The sequence below is a fragment of the Elephantulus edwardii genome, unplaced genomic scaffold, assembly GCF_000299155.1.
Source record: "Elephantulus edwardii isolate Elephantulus edwardi_28Jun2011 unplaced genomic scaffold, EleEdw1.0 scaffold00167, whole genome shotgun sequence".
Classification (NCBI taxonomy): domain Eukaryota; kingdom Metazoa; phylum Chordata; class Mammalia; order Macroscelidea; family Macroscelididae; genus Elephantulus; species Elephantulus edwardii.
The window spans coordinates 2,066,089-2,077,324 of record NW_006399917.1 but is presented as its reverse complement, the minus strand read 5'-3'; the positions used below and the strand labels follow the sequence as shown (position 1 = coordinate 2,077,324).

Below are 11,236 nucleotides of genomic sequence, written 5' to 3'. Positions count from 1 at the left end.
TTGGTGCCAGGAGCCAAGAGCCGAGCCCCGCGGAGCCCAGGCCGAGCCGGAGCGCAGAGCGAGCGCCGCCCGCCGCACGCGCGCCTGTCCCCGCCGCTGTCCCTGCGGCCGCTGCCGCCTGCTCGGAGCACTGACATTGCTGCATTCGCGGGGTTCCAGGGAGCCCCGGAGCTGGGCCTTTATTTCTCGTCTGCTGCGCTCAGCACCGCTGCTCGCAAAGTAAGTCCCCGCGCGCTCACCTTTTCTCCGGTCTGCGCCCCCCTCCTTGCTGGAGGCTCTGGTTGAATTTTTTTCTCGGGGAGGACGCGGCGATGGTTCGAGGGGTGCAGCTTGGGGGTGGAGATGTCTGTGGGCTTTGGAAAGTGCAAATGTTCCGGGCAACCGAGGTGGAGGCGGTGAGAGAGTCAAGAGGGAAGGGGGGTGGTTATCCCGGGGTTCAGTGGTTGCAAGTGTGGGATTGGGGTAGAGTCACCCGGCCGATCTGGGGGTGCGGGCGGCCAGAGTGGCCACCGCGGTTCCGAGGAGGGGTTTCAGTCTGGGGAGGGCGCTCACCTGTGTGGTCCCCCTGCCCGCCCGCGATTCCCTCACAAACCCCAGAAATCAGTGTTCGCCGCGTGTGGCAACATTGCGCCGAGGCCGCGCGCTCCCCCTCCTACCCCTCCCGATCCCCCGCGCCCTCCCCCTCCCTGTACCCCGCCCGCACCCCGCGCCCCCCTCTGCGTCCCCCTCTACATCCCAGAGTGCCTCCACTCGCCCCGCCAAGCAAACTTGGAACTACCTCTGGAGCCCTCTGGGAAGAAACTTGGGCAGTGGGGACGCTACATCCTCTTCTTGGTCCTGGAACCCGGGCTCCACCAGGGCAGGGCAAGGAGCTGGCCCGGTCTGGAGAGTCCTCCTCCTCCTCCAGGGCATGCATGGAGAGAACCTGCCGCAGTGCCCGGAGCCACGATTGCAGTAGCGTGGCAGGAGTCAGTGCGTCCCTGACCCGAGCCGGGAGCGGGCCCAGGGGGAGGACGTCCCTGCACAGAAACCCAGGGGACCTACCCAGTGCTTCGGCGCGGCGTTCTCGCAGATGGCTTGTAGTACCTGTAATTGCATTCTTCATTTCTTTGGCACTTAGAAGGGAGAGAACTCTGCTGCCTTAAATTGCACAGCACTGTGCCACAGTTTTACGGACCAGAACATGTACACGGGACTTAATTTGTACGAAGTTATTTTGAACAGAAATTGGCAGTTGCTTACCTATATTTTACTAAAATCTACATTTTGCATCGACTTTTTCACTCAATTTTTGGCTTTTTCCCCCGCACCCTCCCCCCCAGTAGTGCACACTCAAAGCAATTTTAATGTATAGGCTATGTTTTCAAGAAGGGTTTTTTAGGATCTGAGCGGAAAAGCATGAAGTGATATATTCCTGACTTCATTTAGACTTTGTGTCTGTAATTATGAAACAAGATGAAGTAGGGAACCAGGGGCATTCTAAGGCTTTTCCTAACAGCAGTTTTGTGATTTTTTTCAAATGTTTTAAGTTAGAATCTAAGGATCATTTTTACTTAAAGAAAGGCATGTGGGGAAGACTTGATTTTTGGGGTGGGGGAGGAAGTCGGCAGAATATGATAGCATTAATACCTTCAGAATTGGTGAGTTAATCATGTTTTTAAGACAAAGCGTCCACAGATGCCCCCTGTGGCTTGAGACAGAAGTATGGTAGTTGACCTTATGCTGTTCCTTGCCTGAAATGAGATGTTTGATTAATTTCAACTCCCTGGAGAAACTATTTCTCAATTTCTACCCATAGTCAGTAGAGTTTGCTGCAGGAGTTGGGAAAAACCAAGGTCCTGCTGGTTAGATCAGTAAAGATACAGACTGAGGAACGTTTGACTTGAGAGAGCAAAGTAGAGGCACAAAAAAAAAAGGATATGGCAATGTGAAATTAACAAAGAAGGAATAGCTACTTAAACCACAAGACCTTGTGAGACAGCAGCATAGTTTGGGAGAAAGCTATTGTGTGTTGGTTTGAGGGTTCCCCCCCCCCTTTCCACTGCAAAGTCTCTAAATTAAAATCCAGCCTCTGGGTTGCTATGGGCACAGCAATGCCATTTTCTTAAATGCCTGCCCCCTTCTTTTACCTGTAATTGCATCTATCTACACATAGGTCCACACTTCTCTGATAATAGATAGCAGAGTTACATAGTCTTGGCTAACAAGGTAAAGAGAAAATAATGGGGCAGAGAGTACGAAGTGATTCTCTGGGAAATATCCTACATAAAACTTTCAGAACTTGTGTGTCAGTTTTGGATGAAATGGACTGTCTGTCAGGGACGAGTCACCTCCTCAGAAGGAGGTGGCTCTCTGTAGCTGCGTGTACATGTAGAACAGATGTGCAGCTGCACGCATGCATGCTGCTGTCTGTGCAGTTGAGACTGGAAATTTGGAGTGCCTCTAGATGTCCTCCAGCCTGTATCTTGGAATTTAGAATTGGTGGAGACCTCAGTTATGTGGGGTAACCCACAAGTGATCTGAATTCTTAACGGCCACCCGCTGCCTTCATTTTTCTTTAGGATGTTCTGAGCTGCAGACTTAACTCTGAATTGCTCAAGACTAACCCTGGGGATATAGGACAAAAGGAACCTCTGGAGGGAGGCTGGCTAATGGTGAAGGTCTTCTGAGTGTGATAAAAATCGCGTGTTTACTTATGATGTTGAGCGTATGTGGCAGCCTCTATTTGTAAATGGGGCAGGTCTTCTGTATAACGCCGGTGTTATTATTCACACCCGTAGAACAAACACCTCCACCTCCCTGTTGTTGTCTTAAAAAACTCCAGCTGCTCATGAATATAGGGTCAGGGAGGGCCGGCTAAATGTTTCTCTGTGCTTTCTCTCCAGCCCAGGCAGCAGAGCTGTTTCCTGTTCTTTGTTTCAAGGCTGGGGTTTGCGTCATACATTCCAAGTGGCATATGTGTGCTCTTTCCTGTTTCAGGCTGTTTTCTGGTAGATCAGTAGCCCAGACCAGGCCGTGGTCCCTGCCCCTCAACTCCCTATCCCCTCCCACCCTGGGAGTTATCATGTCTCTACACACTCGGGATTGCTCAAGATGCTCCTGTTATGTCATAATGACAAGTCGGTTAACCTTTTCACATACACCCTTTGCTCTAGTGCTTTTTGTGTGCTGGAATACAGACTTTTTTACCTTTTTAAACATTTTTTACATGGAAAACACTGTGATTATTAAAAACGAACAAACAAAAACACCACACCGCAAACTAATGTACAGATAGATGAAATCTAGAAGAGGTTGATTGGTTGTAGTCAAGGCTTTTCTGGTTTTGAAGGTGGGCAGGGTGTTTGTTTTGAGACAGGCATGAGGCCCTGAAGCTGTCAGTTTTGGACTGACATTACCACTTTACAGGTTAGAAGACCTGGCCTGTGAGGTTGTCCACTGGTGCTCACACATGAGGCAAGACACTTGGGAGCATGGAGCTGTTTTTGCATGGAGAATTTCAGCAGTCTTGGCACCCAGGGCTGATTTGAGTGCCCTACAGAAGAAAAGCTTTGGAAAAATTATTGAAGCAAATCATTGGAGATAGTGAGAAAAACCATGGAATTGCTTCTCTTTAAAGACAAAAATTAATGTACCATAATACTTTTTGTATAAAAAGGATAAGAGTGTTGCTATATTCAGGATCTGAGTATTTGACTGTTTTGAGAATTACAAAGCTCAAAAGGAGAACTGGAATTTAAAAAAAAAATCCGTTTACTAATAGCTTGGAAAATATCAATCTTATATTTTGAAAACAGAAGAATTTTCTTGTGTGTTTCTTGTAACAGAGACAACTATTTCCTATTCTGTGTGAATTCTCTGTTGGACATGTGTTTATGCTTTCACAGGTTAACTATTTAAAACCCATCTTAACAAATTTCTTCCTTCTTGATTCTTCAGAAACTAAGTTTTAAAGAAATAGTTAGTTGAAAAAGAAATTGGAGGCCACCTTTTTAAACTTTGTGATTTTTGTATTTCCTTTGAAATGTTAAGGGAATTCTCTGCATTGCTCTCTAAGGGAATATATTTAAAAATTGCTGCTTCAGCAAAGCAGATCCTGTACTTCCCAGGAGTGACGGTGCTGCCGTGATGGTAACCTTCATCTCCTACCACATCATTTCTTTATGGTCAAGGGAAGTGTGAAGTATGATATTAAGAAAGATACTAAAAGCAAAAGAGTAGGATATGGTTTCTTTTCCTTGGAAAATGATGAGAGTTTAGGAACACCTTTATGCATTTCCTTTGAATAAAGTGAATTTTAATATTAAACTGACCTATAGAACACGAAGCCCTTAATCTGAAATCCTTAGGTGACCCCAGTTTGAAGTAAGTCTTTTTTAAATTCCAAAGTTGCAACAATTCATCCGGATTTGGTATTGTTGATTTGACTTTCCCCTAATTCTTTCTAACTCTTTTTTTAAGGGGGCAGAGGTGGTTAGCAGGAATGATTAGAGGCTAGTATTTTCTATGGGAGAAGGGGAGTTTTGGGTGCTAAACCAAACAACTGGAGAAATTATTTTAGTCTGAGAGTTAAAATAAAAAAGGAGGGGAAAGAACAGAAATTTTATCTCTAGGTTTTATTTATTCCTAATTCAATTCCATTCTCCCTCCATCCTTCCTTTAGATACATAAACCTTCTTAATATTTTCTAATCAACTTCTTTTGGGGGGTTTTATTTTAAAATTATTTTCTTAGGTGATATTTTTACTCTCCATTTCTGGGACGATTTGTATTTAAGAAAAAAGCAAGCTCATCCTTTATATGGTAATAATGGCATTGTCTGGAGTTCAGGCTGTCTCCTGAAATGCTTCCTTTCTCATTGGCTCTTTCAAAAGCAACAACAAAAACATTGCTATCTGGTTTTGCTACTCTGTAATATTTGAGTCAGAATTCATCTTGGAGTCATTTGGAAGGGAAGGGTTATTGTCAAGTTGAGCTGTCCACTTTCTGAGACCCTAATTCTCATCTTTAGCAGTAATGCTGGAGACAGGACACCAGACAGCAGTCTGCCTTCATAAGGGAGAGCATTGTCTAAAGGACAGCAGCTCTGCTTTCCCCCCACCTCAACTCTCCTTCCTTGAAATCTAATAGTAATAAAAGAGAGGCAATAGTATGCAAAGAGTTTCTGAATCAAAAGGAAGATTCCTTTCTTTCCAGCTGTATTTATGGATATGTATTAACTGTGTATGTGTGTGTTTGTATCTGTAGTACCCATATGTATCTCTTTTTTTACTCCCCCTCTGTTGCTACTGGAATGTCAGCAAAGCTCAATGAGACATTAAAAACATTACCTGTATACTTTGTATCCTTTGTTTCAGAGTAAAACTTCTTTCTCTTAGCAAAACAGGTTCCTAGAGCTTTTTGAAACTCACTCCATTGTGTTGGCTGGCGGAATACATTATCATTTTCCCATCTAATTATAAAAGGGAAAGAGGACTGGAGTCAGAATGTAGCCAGTGGAGTGACCCTTCCACCACAGCCCCCCTAGCAGGGGACTAGGGGAAGCCAGCATGGTCAGGGATAGGCTCAGGAGAGTTGTCTGTCCCCAGGGATGGCCTCTGGCTAGTCAAGACCCAGAACAGTGGGATTTGGGCCAGCTCTGGGTGTAAGAGAGTCAAAGGGACATGGGGTCAGTACATTCTACCCTACAGGGCACCCTGTGGACCAAGTGTGCCTTTTACTTCTTTGACCCTTTCTCTCATCTTTCCACTAACCACTGCTCTCGGTGCCCAGTCGCTGAAACACACTCCTTTATCTTCTTGCTTTCACATCCTGACATTTCCCCAGCTTTGCACCCCAGGCCAGCCTGCATTGGTAAGTTCAGATCTCTATTTTCTCCAGAGGAGGGCATGTACATCAATATCTTTGCATTTTAGAAGGTGAATTCTCAGGACAGCTTTACTGGGCTCCTGAGCAAATTTTCCTGGTGGGATGGCTACCTGGTGGACAGTCAACTCGAAGCCCTTGCCCTAAGTGTGTGAGAAGCGTCACTTGACATCCATTCTTGCATCCAGCTTACAGGTATTTACTGGGCACCTAGTCATTAATGCTAATCTCCAAGTATGTGCCAGCATTCATTCTTGGCGATGCCACGGGGTGGGATGGATGGACGGTGATCTAACCTGAATAGGCATTTTGAAATCTTAATTGCCTGCTGGAACCTTCCGATAGGCCACCTGCTGGAGGACCTGCGTGACACGGGGCACACCTCCCTGCCGTAGGAGCAACCCTAATAAAGAGCTGTTTTCATCTGCCCCTCAGGCCCACAGCGCCAGGCTGTGAAGCAGAACAGAAAGAGTGCAGGGTCTGCAGGCGGACCCACTTCTGTCCACCGCAGCGCTGCGAATTCGAGCTAGTCATTTCACCTCTGTTCCTCCATTTCCTCATTTCTAAAATGGGATGAGGACCTGACCCTTCCACCTTTGTACGGTTATTAGGAGGATTTCCGTATTTACTTGGGTAAAGCTGCCAATTTCTCTCGGCAGTTTTATGGACCATTTGCAGGTGCATTGGCGAGGAGGAAGAATAGCCTGGTTCGGGGCCTCCAGAGCGGCATCTTTGATCTCTGTCCAAGGCTGTACTCTCGAGAGGGGGGTGGGCAGCGGGGGTCAGTTGGGAGGAGTTGAAGTTACTGGTACAGTAACTACACAAAGTATCCCATGCCCTTGCCATGCCCTTGCCATGCCCCTGCCTACAGGAGAAGCCCAGCATTACTGTGTGTGGTGGCAGATTGCTTTGGATTCAAGACCTAGTTCCACAGTTCAGCAGTGTTGTGAGTTTATTGGGGCTCTAGGTCCGGAGTCTGGAGCGAGTTGTGTCGCTGGCTCAAAGGCTGAGTGCGAAGGCTGCGCGGGCGCCTTCAGCGGTTCAGATCCGCCAGCGTGAGATGGACGAATGACGGACAATCAAATCACTACCCCATTAAGATTTAGGGCCTCAAAGATTTCAGCCACCGGAACTATTTATTGGCTATGAGTTGAGGGCGTAGAGGGGAGGTTTTGGTAGGATCTCGGGCAGATTAAGGGAGATCTGGTGGCCTGTTGGATAAAGCACTGAACCCATGAAGTCTGCATCTCAAGCAGTCAAATCCATCAACGACTCTGGCACTGGAAGATTCCCCCCCCCCCAGGATTCAGGGCTTCAGAAAAACCAATGGACCAGCCTGTGAGTCAGAAGTGCTTTGGGCAGTGAGTTAGAGGGTTTTCTTTGGTGTGACTTTAGGCAGTGAAGGGTGATGTCTTGGTGCACTCGGAAAAGACTTGTGCTGGCAGGCCAAAGGCCACGTGATGCTGGAGGTTCGAATCCTCCAGCTGCTCCAAGAAAGATGGGTCAACTCCTCCCCTGCCGCTTACGGCCTCTGAAACCCAGTGTGGGATTAGCTGTGAGTCAGATCCAAAGCAATAAAGCAGACTGTTTCAGCGCACTTGTGTTTCCCATGCTTCTCCTGCTAGGAGCTGGTAAGAAGCTGCGCTGTGATTCCAAGGAGGAGCAGCTCAAATCCACCAGCTGCTCCACTGAAGAGAAGGCTAGGCAGGCTCCCGCCAGGCAGTTTACACCCTTTGAAAACCTGTTGGAGGGTCCCTGTGGGTTGGCATAGTCCACAAACAGCAGCCACACATCCATGGTTTTGTTTTTGTTTTTGTTTTACTGGTTTGATTTTAAAACTTTATTCATTTATTCTTATTCCATTTTTTTTCTTTTTAACAGGTAAAATAATTATTTTGCATAAGGAAATTTAGATTTTGGTTCAGAAATGGTCTAAGAATTTGCTTTAGCTTTCAGTGAAAACTGTTGAGAGAAACCAAAATAAACTATTTTTTTCTTTTCTCCATTTTTTATAATGTTACTGATTGGTACAGTGGTGCGACTTTTTTATTAAATTATTAATTTTATTAATTTTAATGAACATTTACAGAGATTCTGGGTTTTCATTCGTTCATTGTTGCACTACACATCCATGTTTTAAAAAAAGACTGGCAGGGAGGGCTTGGTTTCTGGTGGAAGCCCATCCATAGAGAGATGGGCGCCTAAGCCAAAGGCCGAGCTTCTCTGGAGGAAAGGTGGGTCCCATGAACAGCATTGGAAACCCCCCAATAAAGCCCCAAACTCATTGGCCAGTCTGGGCTGACTTACCGGTAACCCTCTGTGGAGCTGCTGGTGGACCTGAACCAGCAGAGAAGCAGTGCCTTTGAATCAGGCACAAATCCCCTTGGGCCAGGCTGCCACAGTTCCCTATGTAATGTCACCCTTGATAACTGGAGTTTAGCCGAGCTCCCAGCTTGTCAGGGCCTCCACCTCCCCTTCAGGCATTTGCCTCTCCGCCCCCCTCCCCCACCCTCCCCCTTTTCTCCCCTCCTGTTTTCTATTTTTGGTTTTACATTTATAATAGAGACCCTGACACTAAACTTGTATGGATGGCCTCTCCTAGTGGGTAAAAATATTCAGCCCAAGTTTCTGGAGAGCCTCCGGCCTGGCAAGGTTAAGGTTATCAGCTCCATCTTTTTTTGTTAAGGAAGTTTGCTTTTAATACCTTCTCCCTGGGTTAACCCTGGGGGGAAGGGGGCTATTGTTTATTTAAGGGGATTTCAAGTGCTTTCAAAGGGAGAGGAAATGGCTTGTAGAACACCTACTATGCATTAAGTGCCCAACCCAGGACTCCTGAGTAAAACCAGTGGTAGTTTAAATCCTCCACCCAGTCATTTGACCCAGAAGGATCCTAGCCTCAGACCCTGCTAGGCACAGGAGGCTGTGAGCTGAAGTAACTATAACCAGCATCACCCAGTCAAACCAGCACACACCCCTTCACTTAGTGAGAAAGTGCGCTCTCTGGAGAATGGGGAAGGGAGTTCTCAAGAGGAGTGTCCATGCTCCTGGCCTTCAGCACACAGGTGGTGATAGGAGGCACAGCATCTGTAAACAGCAGCCCAAGCCTGTGGAGGTAAGGAGAGGGCCTCAGATCTTCCGGGGGTGCCTCCATCAGCTGGCTGCCCAGAGTGGGGAGGGCCTTGAGCTGGTCTTTGAAGAATTAGGCGGATTTAGATAAGCCGGAAAGGGGGGGGGGCATTCCATACCGGTTGCCCAGCATCAGGGCCAAAAGCGGAACAAAGGGCATGGGGTAGGGGGCAGCCAGCGCCAAGGACACTCACTGGAGAAGTGGAGGGTAGCCAGTGAAAAAGGGGGTTCCAGGTCGGGGCACTTGAACTCAGCCTGCAAGCCCCATGGGCATCTCTTGTTAGGGGTTTTGAGCTTGGGCAGGACTTTGAGGAAATATGGGTGGCAGAGGGACTGAGGAGGGGTTGAGGGACACAGTAGGGCGGTGCATGGAAGAAGTCATAGAATCTTGGGGCTCTAAGGACCTGGACCCTAATGGCAATAGTAGAGATAGAAAGGAGGCAAAAAAACCTTGAGAAAACGACCCTGGTGGGTGGATTATGACAGAATAAGACAAATGGGAGTTGGGGGCTGGCAGCCTTTTGCCGGCAGGAGCAAGAAGGAACTTTGAGGTTGGGGACATGTTGAACTAATTCTCTCATCTCTTTTTTTGGTGCCAAGTGCTTTTCTGTTTTCTTTTTGTTTGACTTGTGAAGGAGCATCCTGAGCTCACGGTTGCAGGAACCAATGTGTGCACTCGGCACACATTTCACAGGAGGACCCTTGGGAGGAGAGTGGTTTGCCACCAAACTAACCCGATGATTGTTGCTGGTTATTTCTAAGTTCCAGCCATCCTTGTTAGGGCTGGAATTTCCAGAAACCAGCTGCAGGCTGAAGCCAGCGGCCCCTCCCAACCTCCTACTCCCTGCAGGGTGTGGTCCCTGGGTGGAGGCCCCTTCGGGTGGAGCTGGGTGGGTCTGAGTCGATAGGGCACCCAGCAGCCAGCCCCGGCTGTGGCCTCACACAGGCCTTCTGGATGCGATTATATAACGCTCCACAGAAGACCATTGGGAGGGCTTTGGAGATCCTCCCATGCCCAAGGGCTTATGGACTGTAGGATTATACCCTATGGACTGCTATCCATTGACTCTGGGTTGCTTGTCCTTAAAACTGAGCAGCATTAAACAGCATAAAAAAAAACAACAAAAAACCCAAATTTTAAACAAGCATGTAATGTCTACAGCAGAAATGAGTTGATTGTTGATGTTGTATGTACTTTGGAGTTGACTGTCAACTCTTGGGGACCTTCTTGTGGACTGAATTTCTTACAGAAGGGTGGGGGCTGCTCCTCTCCAGGTGGCATTGAACTTGAGCCTTCCCCTCAAGGGGAGTGTGGGTGGGGCCACCCCACTCCCATCTGCACCCCTGCTCTGCTGGGCCTCCCGCCTGGAAATGTGGAGCGATTTTTCTTCTTTGCTACCTTTGCACCTGTCCTTATTTACATGCAAAATCAATTGCTTCACTCGGTCTTTCCGAAGTACAGGGTGTGGGCAGAATCTTATCTGAAGCCATGTCCTGTTTGGACAAGTTGGACTCGCCTTGGCAACCCTCCATAGGGTGGAGCAGATGGGTGGGGGCAGGAAAGTAAAATTGGGTGGCTTGTTAGCCAGAGAGGAGAGGGCGGATTGTTTGCTCACTGGATCATTATATTTAATCTGAAACTAAATAATTAACTTCTTTCCCATTTATAAAACATTTTTAATGCAAAGTCACTAATTTATGAGGGGGCTGAGATTTAGAAATATTCCGGGGGAGTTTTCCTTCCCAACCAAGCATGGAAGCCTGAGGTAGGTGAGCCTCACCGAGTGATAATGAAAACAGGACCCGCATGCAGGTAGGTGCAACATGTCTTTTCTAAAAGGAGCCTCTAACTTCACGCCTCCTTAGGGCTGTTCCTCTTGAGTTTCTGACCAGGTTTTTTGGGGGGGTAGCAGTATTTGTGGGAGCTTTGGAAGACTGGGCATAGAAGTAAAGAAAGGAAACGTCTGTCTGTAGCTATAGAAATGTTGCTTCCCTGCCTGGTGGTGCCCAACAAAGCCTTAACACAGATAGACTCTGGCAGACACCAAATACACACAGTCCTATACAATATGACAGAGACACACAGGTATTTTTCCTTAATTTATTTTCTCCTTTCGTTTGGGATGTGAAGATATTAGGGTAAGGTAACATGCTTCCTTCTTTAAAAACCCAAACAGTTCAGAGAGGACTCTTACCAGCGCTGTGCTGTGTTGGCTTAGTTTTGCTGTCTTCCTCTTCCACCTGA

General features: G+C 47.3%; 1 protein-coding gene across 1 annotated transcript in view; it reads left to right on the top strand.

Annotated features, from left to right (window-relative positions):
• Window positions 1–6: 6 nt before the first annotated feature.
• Window positions 7–11,236, top strand: part of KLF3 (Kruppel-like factor 3 (basic)) — a 34,625-nt gene continuing 23,395 nt past the window's right edge. Inside the window, exon 1 of the mRNA XM_006895423.1 lies at window positions 7–219. The gene's annotated coding sequence lies outside the window, so the exon portion shown is untranslated. The remainder of the gene's footprint in view (window positions 220–11,236) is intronic.